The sequence below is a fragment of the Salvelinus fontinalis genome, chromosome 15 (genome assembly GCF_029448725.1).
Source record: "Salvelinus fontinalis isolate EN_2023a chromosome 15, ASM2944872v1, whole genome shotgun sequence".
NCBI lineage: Eukaryota > Metazoa > Chordata > Actinopteri > Salmoniformes > Salmonidae > Salvelinus > Salvelinus fontinalis.
In genome coordinates, this window is record NC_074679.1 from 39664541 (window position 1) to 39676106 (window position 11566).

The window sequence follows — 11566 nt, forward strand, 5'->3', positions numbered from 1 at the left end:
ATTCAGCTGCCTCATCTGATTTAGGGAGTTCTTTGATTTTGCACTATACCATCTTTATAGCTCTCAAAAACTTTAAGCGGCATTCTGCCTTCTCCATACAGTTTTCAGCCATGAACTACAATCCCGACGCTGGGATTTAACCTTTAGAAACTTAAATAATCGTTGCTTGCGATGCACCTTATCTTTGATCAACGAGGAAGAATCCTTAAAATAAAGAAGATGCACTTACTGTAGTAGTTTTGCATAGATCCATATAACTATGGGTGCCTCCGTCCGACAAAACTACACTCCCCTGTACGCTTTCACACAGGTGTTCAGAGCATGCTAGATACACTACATGACAAAAGGTATGTGGACACCTGCTCGTCGAACATTTAATTCCAAATTCATGTGCATTAATATGAAGTTGGTGACCCCTTTGCTGCTATAATAGTCTCCACTCTTCTGGGAAGGCTTGCCAATACAACATTGCTGCAGGGACTTGCTTCCCTGCAGCACTATTGTTGGGCGATTAGACATGGCTCGCAGTCGGCGTTCCAATTCATCCCAAAGGTGTTCGATGGACTTGAGGTCTGTGCAAGCCAGTCAAGTTCTTCTACACCAATCTCGACAAACCATTTCTGTATGGACCTCGCACTGTCATGCTGAAACAGGAAAGGGCCTTCCCTAAACTGTTGCCAGAAAGTTGGAAGCACAGAATCATCTAGAATGTCATTGTATGCTGTACCATTAAGATTTCCCTTCACTGGAACTAAGGGGCCTAACCCGAACCATGAAAAACAACCCCAGCCTTATTCCTCCTCCACCAAACTTTACAGTTGGCACTATGTAGTTGGGCAGGTAGCGTTCTCCTGGCATCCGCCAAACCGAGATTTGTCCATCGGACTGCCAGATGATGAAGCGTGACTCATCACTCCAGAAAACGCATTTCCACTGCACCAGAGTCCAATGGCTTTACACCACTCCAGCTGATGCTTGGCATTGCGCATGGTGATCTTAGACTTTTGTGTGGCTGCTTGGTGATCCTAGACTTTTGTGTGGCTGCTTGGCCATGGAAACCCATTTCAGGAATCTCCCGACGAACAGTTATTGTGCTGACGTTGCTTCCAGAGGCAGTTTGGAAATCGGTAGTGAGTGTTGCACCCGAGGATATACATTTTTTTACGCACTACACGCTACAGCCCTCACCTGTCCCGTTCTGTGAGCTTGCGTGGCCTACCACTTCGCAGCTGACACGTTGTTGGCCCTAGACATTTCCACCTCACAATAACAGTACTTACAGTTGAGCAGGGCAGCTCTAGCAGGCTAGAAATTTTACGAACGGAATTATTGGAAAGGTGGCATCCTATGACCGTGGCAACTTGAAAGCCACTGAGCTCTTCAGTAAGGCCATTCTACTGCCAATGTTTGTCTATGGAGATTGCATGGCTGTGTGCTCGATTTTATACACCTGTCACCAACGGGTTTGGCTGAAATAGCCGAACCCACTAATTTGAAAGGGTGTCCACATACTTTTGTATATATAGTGTAGCTAATTAGCACAGGTGGACACCTCGTCTTCCGTCTATTTTCTTTAAACAAGCCCTGTAAACATGGAGATAAGGCTGTGTGGGAACACTAACCCTAACAAGGTGTGTATCAATTTAACCTTCTGTTTTTTGGAAAATAATTTCTTGTTGATATGAAAGATAAGGTCCTTATGCTTCCAAAACAGTACCGCAAGTGACGGGTGTTGATGTTCAGATTGAGTGTCGGGGCTCTTAACAAGAGCCCCTCAATCTGTCTCTTGTCCATGATAGAATGCTGGCCAGTCTAATAGTAAAAATACTTTAAAAAGTGTTTTGGGCTATCTGTTCTTCACTGTACATTTTTTGACAACTTTTACTTCACTACATTTCTAAAGAAAAGAATGTACTTTTTACTCCATACATTTTCCTGACACCCAAAAGTACATTGTGAATACTGAGAAATACAGGAAATTGTCAAATTCACACACTTATCAAGAGAAGATCCCTGGTCATCCCTACTGCCTCTGACCTGGAGGACTGACTAAACACACATGCTTCATTTGTAAATGATGTCTGAGTTTTGGAGTGTGCCCCTAGCTATCTGTAGATTTAAAACAAATACAAGAAAATGGTGCCATCTGGTTTGCTTAATATGAAGAATTTGAAATTATTTTGATACTTAAGTATATTAAAAACGAAATACTTTTACTCAAGTAGTATTTCAATGGGTGACTTTTACTCGAGTCATTTTCTATTAAGGTTTCTTTACTTTTTCTCAAGTATGACAATTGGTTACTTTTTCCACCACTGACCACAGGGAGGAAATTGTTGGCATTCCTCAATACTGAAGCAAATATTGCAGTTTGTCCATAGTGGCACAAGAGGGGGGAAAGTACCCAACAAGCAAACACATATTCCCACACCCACACACACGATTCACGGGCTAGCCTCTTCTACCGCCTAGTTATACTATCCTACTTCTATCTCTGTATATTACTTCTATACGGTCTACCATTCAATAGCCTACATGTCTCTCCGTGCAGTCGTTTCATTACAGAGCAGTAATAATGGTATGCCAGATTCCATTCAGAAGGAGAAGAAGCCTAAAAGAAGTCGTCCAAAATAAAGGAGTGTGTGACCCGTTTCAAAATGGAACAGCGATAATGTTATAGGGAAGACATTTAGTAATGCGCAACTTAATCCAAAGTTTTGCATGCTGGCTGATGTTCTTACGTTGATTTACAAGATATCCACATACTAGCCTACTTCCAGATGCCATTTGATTTGACACAACCGTACTATACCACAGGCAGACAGTGACAACATCCTACAGGACACTTGGTGTCAGTCAGTTTTTATGAAGAGAGAACGACTATAGCCCAACTATAACAACAACAATGCAGTAGGTACTAGAAGGCGTATGGAACCAAACTGGAAGGGGAGAGACGTAAAACAAAAACCAGACGTCGATTTAATAGATGAGCATTAAATAACGATGAGCATATGGTTAAAGGGGTGGTCACAATGTGCAAAATAAACATCACCCATAGTGAGAAAGGAAGATCGACACATTGTTTGCAACAAAATGCATCCCGTCTCAAGTGTCAGGTCCATAACGTAGCCTAAAGGATAACAGCAACATTCTGACAGCATCGCTACTTTGTAGAGACACAATACTTATTCTGGTCCGGGTTGTTATGAACAACCAACCGTTGACCAAACATTGAAATGTTTCACTAACTGTTTGAAAACATATTATAGCCGTGGAACAAGTGAATACATGTTATAACACTCATGTAAAATACTGTATTAATGAAAAATAACTTCGTACATACGCGCAGAGGAGGTGGACCAGTTCAAGGAATTAGCAGCGAGGGAAATTACAGAGATGTAAAATGTACACTTTTTTAATTTAACGTACCTTTCATGTGAAAAACAAATCCTAATTCCCTTTTAAAAACAATGAATCCGACCAAGTTGTATCAAAACGCTATAGTACATCCAATTTGTCGTCAGCAAATGCAGACTAAAGTTTTAAATATAAACGGAGATTACACGCATGTGTCGAGCGCCAGACTTCTTTCCCTTTGGAACAGTAATAAGTAGGAATACATGTGGAAGGTGGAAGGGTGGCTTCAAACCATGGATAGGGGGGTTAGTACAGATTTGATATACTTTAGTAGTTATTTTAATACCGACTGTTCTTCAGTGACAATATCCGTAAATGCATGTCTATTTTAATAGTCCAAGTATTCTCCTAGAGATATTTCGTTGCTCTTTTGATATCTATAAAGACAATGTAGATCGTAGGCTACTGCTCCCCCCTCAACGACTACCAGTTGGTATCGCTCACGGCTGCCTGTCATTCCATTCCTCCGGTCCCATAATTCCACACTGTAGCAGTGCAGTAGTATTTTGGAAGCCTGGTGGCACGGAGGGGGTAATACTGTATTATGTAGTCTATTCTTGAAGGGAATATCCACTCAAAAAACGAAATGTTGGTATTTTTTTAATTAGTCCGCTGTTGATAGTCCCTAAATGTTTTGTATGTCAGCAGTCAAGTTTTCAAGATGTTTGACTTTCAAGAAGCAAAGTGTCACGGGCCACATCATCACGATGATGCAAAAGTACGTTTATAGGTATAGAGTTTGAAACCGTTAACGTTTCTGCTTGATTTTAGATGTATAAATCATAGGCTACTGGAATCATACTATGGATAGGGAGAAGATAATAAATACACCACATTTTTTAAGTAGGGATCATCCAAGAATGTCATCAGAATTTAGACTACCACATTAGACTATAGGATAGTAGGCTATAGGCTGCACATGTCTAAACATTGCAGAACTGTTTCGGTTTTAGAGAGAAGCTGCTTGTCTGTATTTTCCCATTGTGGTGGGGCCCTAAAAATCTCCTGATACAATGGACTCTGGAGGACCATAATACTTAATCCCAAATGGCACCCTATTCCCTATATAGTGCACTACTTTTGACCAGGGCCCATAGTGCAGTAAATAGTGCACTACAGGGGATAGGGTGCCATTTGGAATGTACAGGTGATCTCTGATCTGCCCCTCTTTGTTGCTCTGTTGACATGTAATTAGGGCAACCATAGAAATATAATTACTAGAAAAGAAAAAGCCCCTCAGACAACAATCCATTTATACTTGAATGGGACTGCTCATTCTAGTAATTTTATTTATATGGACCCAACCCAGTGCAGACTGCCTGCCTGTCAGTGTAGAGAAATGGAGTGGCCAACATGAAAAGGGGCATGGTCGGAAGTGTGCCTACTCAGGCCATGCTAAACCCCCTTGGCCCTGCTCCTAGTGCTTTGATGTGACTGTAGAAAAGCTGGGCCCTGTGAACTACAAAGCCACCGAGACCATTCACCCCGGGACCCATAGACCACAAATCCCCATTCCCTGTCCTGTCTGTCTCCACCGCAGAGCTACTCAGGTTACCAGGCCTACTCTGAGACATAGAAGTAGGGGTCGTAGCAATCGAGGAAACACAAGCTAATTCATTAGGACAGGATCTAGTGGAAAGCTGAGTCACCTGTCATTACTGTTGTTTATACCATATTCAACAGACTATTACAACAGGTAGCCTGGCTTACTGTACATCACAGGTGTTGACTGCAATGCACACACACACACACACACACACGCACAAATGTACCTGGGCATCACTTATCTTGTTACCTTGTGAGTGATTAAACTCTGTTACTAAACATATTCTATCCCAGAGCCCCCACTAATGTGATAGTCCTAATGTGCTACAGTCATCACACATCTCCCCCTCACCACCCTACTCCAACCCACCCCTCCTGTCCGCCTCCCCCACCCTCCTGCCCGTGTCTGAAAGATTTGTCTTGATTTGATTAGTTGTTCCAAGCCAGGCTGAGTGTGTGGCGGGAGAGGAGGGAGAGGAGAGAGAGGTGGGCTTTTTGTTGGGGCATAATCACACTAATTGAAATGACTCCACCCTGCGTCTCTCTCCGGTCCCTTCCCGTTCCCTTTCGCCTTAATGAGCAACATGCTGCTTCACATTGAAATGTGTCCCTAGCCAGTAATGAAACGTCTGTACATATGTATCATTTAGTATTTTGGAAATGATGCAGCATTGGTGTCTGCGTGTCTGTTTGTTTGTTTGTGAGAGAGAGAGAGCGCGCGAGAGAGCGCTCATGGTTGGGTGATATGATCTGAATAATTTCACTTGTGGTGAGGCGTTGGTTATCTCCCTTTTATTATCTTCTCTTATTTTAGCTCTTCTCCGAAGATCTAAATACAAGTGCTGTCCATCGCAACACGTTCAAAATTCCCAGTACCACAGTTATTATGTGTTCCATGTCACACCCTATTCAGTCTTTCCTTTAGAATAACACCATTGTCACCAAGCTACCTGCTTGAAGTCATCCTGCTTTACGTAACACTTTGTGTCATTGCCTTGAGTGGAATGCTTTGGAGAATGCTTCTTTTCTACTCCGACAACAACGGGCATCTGTTTTTCCAAACCCTTGGAGCCTACTTTGAAATCAGAGAAGGCAAGCAGTATAAAAATGAACGCCGAGCAGATGTTCTCTAATTGCTGGTCTTTGGGGCTGAGTCTTATGTAAGAACGATGTGGATGCTACCATGATTACGGATAATCCAATATAAATGAATGGTAAGTAATGTTTTGTGTCATATTGGAGTCACTTTTATTGTAAATAAGTATAAAATATGTTTCTAAACACATCTACATTAATGTGGATGCTACCATGATTACGGATCATTCTGAAAGAATCGTGAATAATGATGAGTGAGAGGGTCAAAGATCATAACCCCAAGACATGTTAACCTCTCACCGTTACAATAACAGGGGAGGTTAGCATGTCTTGGGGGTATGATATTATTCACGATTCATTCAAGATTATCCGTAATCATGGTAGCATCCACATGAATGTTTAAGTGTTTAGAAACATATTCTATTCCTCTTCCTAAAATTGAGTTGCACTCCCTTTTGCCCCGAAACAGCCTCAATTCATCGGGGAATGGACTCCACAAGGTTCGAAAGCGTTCCACAGGGATGCTGGGCCATGTTGACTCCAATGCTTCCCACAGTTGTGTCAAGTTGGCTGGATGTCCTTTGGATGGTGGACCATTCTTGATACACGCTGGAAACTGCTGAGAGTGAAAAACCCAGCAGCGTTGCAGTTCTTGACACATTCAAACCGGTGCACCTGGCACCTACTACCATACCCCGTTCAAAGGCACTTAAATCTTTCGTCTTGACCATTCACCATCTGATTGGCACACATACACAATCCAATAAAGTCTCAATTGTCATAAGGCTTAAAAATCCTTATTTGACCTGTCTCTTCCCCTTCATCTACACTGGTTGAAGTGGATTTAACAGGTGACATCAATAAGGGATCATAGCTTTCAACTGGACTCACCTGGTCAGTCTGTCATGGAAAGAGCAGGTGTTCCTAACGTTTTGTACACTCAGTGTACATTTTACATACATTTATATATATGTTTTAAATACATTCTGTAATATATGTTGGAATGTATTTAAAATATATTGAATATATATATTTTTAAATGCATTATTTTGCCAATCCTAAAATGTTTTAGCAAAAAATATATTTTACATTGATTTTTTTCCATATGGGTACCACCAGAACATTTATGGGCCTCTTGATCTAGATCTTAAAGTAGTCTCTGAGCTCCAAAACAAGCCCAATAAAAATGGTCCTTGTTTTGGTTGGGGTTTGCTAATTGATTTGAAAGCTATTTTTTTCCTGTGTGTTCCACGACAAGGTCCCCCTGTACTCCAGCCTGCTTTCAAATGGAATGGTTTCATTTCACTCCACAATATTGTGAAGGGAAACAGAACAATTATGTCTCTAATCTAAGCTACTTGTACTCACCAAGTAAGTCACAGTCCAACCATTCCAAGTATTTTCTAAAATGGCATCCCTGCATGACCCCAATATAGGATATAATATTTTTTGTCCCATCTATTGTGGCAGCAGTACCCATCTCTACTCATCTCATCAGGCAAACAAGGGGGCAGATGGTCGGTCAGCTGAGAATTCAATCTACCCCATCATCTTTCCCCTCTGGGGAGTGACAGGAAGGTTAGAGGGGGGGATGGGGGAGAGGAGGGAGGGCGGAGGCAGAGAGAATGGAGGAAGGTAGGAAAGGTAAGAGGGGGAGGCAGGTAAGAGGGTTGAGGTGGAGGCAAGGAGGGTAGGGGGAGGTGGGGAGGTTAGGCAGGAGAAAGGGAGGAGGGGGAGGTTCAAGAAGGAAGAGAGGGAGGCGGCAAACTACGGGAGGAGGGAGGATAGAAGGAGAGGATAAACAGTGTCCAGGGGTGAAAAAGGGGTCATTGAGCTGATTGAATACAACTCCACACTAACTGATCTGCTGTTATTGGGTTTCTTACATGATCATGACATGGTAATGGATTTAGCCATCTGACTAAAACGATCAAAAATGTGTCTAACTGACTGGTGGCCATTAGGTGCTTAGAGAGAGATGCACTCATGGGAGAAGCAGTGTCACTAAGTGATCGAAAGGAGTAGTAGGAGCAACGTAGAGATTTCAAATCTACTCACAATAGTATCTTGTTAAGTTAGCCGTAGTTGTGTACAAAAATCCTCATCTGATGGAGATAAGAAAAGATGGTGATGATATCTGTGTGCGCAGAGGCCCCGGTGCGTTGTACAGTCTGTCTTACAGAGACACACAGAAGTGGATCCCTGCATAAAGAAAGAAAATAAGAAAGAAAGAAAGAAAGGAGGGATGAGGAGACATTGATTTTAGTCATTGTGCCAAAGCCTTTTTCCTTCCACTGCTGTCGGCAGAATCCATTTGTCATTAGTCTCCCTCCACAGCACTGATGCCATAATAATGCTGTCATCAGGTCATCAGGCATACGTTATCTAGCCTCATGATATCTAGCCTCACAAATACAGCCTGTTTCTACTGTGGTTATATTAAATGTATAGACCAGTATTTATATTATCATTTGTAAATGTATGTGCTATTAATATTATGTATATAATACTACAGTCTTTTTTGAGTAAGCCCTTTGCCTTAAAAACCGCATCATCACTGGTACAGAGTACTGAGTACAGTACTGTACAGTGCCTGGGACATTGGGCAGAGAAACCATTACATTACTTAAGTGTAGAGTAAAACATTTGAGCTGAAAGACGATTGTTCACCAATAAAAGACTCATTCAGAAAAAACAATAACTACCTTGATGGTGTTATTGTTAGGTTCAGACAATTCCCTCTGTATCGCCAAGACAAAGAGGTCAGGCATCGCTAGTGGAAGCCATGCCACACACACACGCACACAGACTGTCCTCAACATCATTCTATCTCTCCTCTCTGGAGAATGGCACCACAAAGAGCCAGAAAGCCCAGCACCAGACGGTACAGCAACACTGAAGAGAGAATGGACAATGGGCACCTCTGAACCAGTCCTTTCACCACCATCAGTGCCCATGTACGAAGGCCTGAGGCTGTATCACAAATGGCACCATATGCCCTATAGTGTACTGCTTTTGACCAGGACCCATTGGGCACTATATAGGGGTATATGGTGCCATTTGGAATGCACACTGAGTCAGCCCAGACCCTCGTACTGTACAGAATGTAGCGTTTTATTGCATCAGGATCCAGTCCTTTCTCTTTTCATCAAGCCTAGGAGCAGATAAAGAAGGCCTGGATAGAGATGATGCCACTGTCTTGTCCTTCTTTATGTCATCCTTGCCTGTGACCGTGCACGAATAGGCCTGAGTCAGCCCAGACCCACTAATAAAGAATATAGTGCTAGGCTCCTTTTCATTGTACTGTGGCAGTAACGTCATACCTTTCATCACTGGGTTAATTAGTAAAACAAAACATTTAGTTTATCTGTGTGTGAGACAGAGCGACAGGTCCAGGAAGGCGACCTTAAGGATAGGAACAGTCATGAATCAGACGCATTCCAGCTAGAATAAAATATAACATAATCACAATCTGGAAACCCCAACTTCCTTTCTCCTTGAATCGTTGATATATACTTTCTAAGGCTGTCAGAGTTATGATGTAAAACACATTCTCCAAAGATTTGTAATCTACACGGAACAATAATATGAACACAACATGTAAATTGTTGGTCCCATGTTTCATGAGCTGAAACAAAAGATCACAGAAATTTTCCATACTCACAAAAATCGTATTTCTCTCAAATTTTGTGCACAAATTTGTTTACATCCCTGTTAGTGAGCATTTCTCTTTTGCCAAGAAAATACATTCACTTGACAGGTGTGGCATATCAAGAAGCTGATTAAACAGCATTATCATTACATAGGTGCACCTTGTGCTGGGGACAATAAAAGGCCACTCTAAAATGAGCCGTTTTGTCACACAACACAATGCCACAGATGTCTCAAGTTTTGAAGGAGCGTGCAATTGGCATGCTGACTGCAGGAATGTCCACCAAAGCTGTTGCCAGAGAATTGAATGTTCATTATTCTACCATAAGCCACCTACAACGTCATTTCAGAGAATTTGGCAGTACATCCAACAGATCTCACAACCGCAGACCACGTTGTATGGGCGAGTGGCTTGCTGATGTCAACGTTGTGAACAGAGTGCCTCATGGTGGTGGGGTTATAGTATGGGCAGGCATAAGCTACGGACAACGAACACAATTGCATATCATCGATGGCAATTTGAATGCACAGAAGTACTGTGACGAGATCCTGAGGCCCATTGTGAGGCCCATTTTTTTCCCAAAGGTATCTGTGACCAACAGATGCATATCTGTATTTCCAGTCATGTGAACATGACGTGTGTCATGTTCACATGAAGGTGTTCTAGTGCTACTAGCCTAAAATGTGTATTTTATTAGTATTTATGTTGACTTTGTGTTCTAAAACTTGATAAAGAATATAATGTAAAAAATGCCCCTCAAGACTCGGTTCTAGGACTTTGATTGTTCTCAACATTTTATGTTACCTTGTGTATAACAACCCCTACCACCCTTATCCTCCAACTCTACTAGTATTACCCTCTCATCTGTATCACGCTCCCTTCCCCGCCCCGTCTCCTTCCTCTCCCAGTCACAAGTCCTATCTCAGCCTGTGGAGACACAACACGAGTGGTGAGGACGCACGGGGGGGAAGCTGGGAAACACAGGGGGGTGAAGACGGTGGGAGGAACGTGAGCTTGTTTCTCTCTATGATGACACTGAGAAGACAGGAGAGATTTCCCAGCCACCCCAGCCATTGTCACACGTGCCAACGTGACTATTAAGCCTAAGCACAGAGAGACAGAAAGAGGGGAGATAAAAGAGAGAGGGAGGGAAGGAGAGAAACAGAGAGCCAGAGATGGAGCGAAAAAGTGAGAGAGAGAGAGCATCCTATCGGTCATCATCTTATCCCGTCAGTAGAGATGACATCCCACCTGCTGGAATCCAGGTCACAACCACACCTGCAAGAACACTTTTGTCTTGGGAATACTGACCTTGACACACACATGTGCATGCACACATGCGCACAAGCACAGACGCATAAATTCACAATCACGTGTGTGCGCAGCCACTCACACACAAACACACACGTGAAGTCACGCAGGGAGTGAAATACAGTGCATGTTTTCGTTTGTGGTCACTGACATTGTCTATGAAATGTCTGATATAGGGTGGCCAGGCAGTTTGGTGGCAGGACAACAAACTCTCCCTCAAGCTGATCGTGGACTACAGGAAAAGGAGGTCGGAACAGGCCCCCATTCACATCGACAGGGCTGTAGTGGAGCAGGTCGAGAGTTTCAAGTTCCTTGGTGTCCACATCACCAACAAACTATCATGGTCCAAACACACCAAGACAGTCATGAAGAGGGCACAACAACACTTTTTACCCCTCAGGAGACTGAAAAGATTTGGCATGGGTCCCCAGATCCTCAAAAAGTTCTACAGCAGCACCATCGAGAGCATCCTGACCAGTTGCATCACCACCTGGTATGGCAACTGCTCGGCATCTGACCGTAAGGCGCTCCAGAGGGTAGTGCGTA

General features: G+C 42.9%; 1 protein-coding gene across 1 annotated transcript in view; it reads right to left on the bottom strand.

Annotated features, from left to right (window-relative positions):
* The window catches only part of LOC129811975 (FERM domain-containing protein 6-like), an 82484-nt gene extending 78687 nt beyond the window's left edge, over positions 1–3797 (bottom strand). Inside the window, exon 1 of the mRNA XM_055863798.1 lies at positions 3430–3797. The gene's annotated coding sequence lies outside the window, so the exon portion shown is untranslated. The remainder of the gene's footprint in view (positions 1–3429) is intronic.
* Between the last annotated feature and the right edge of the window lie 7769 nt (positions 3798–11566).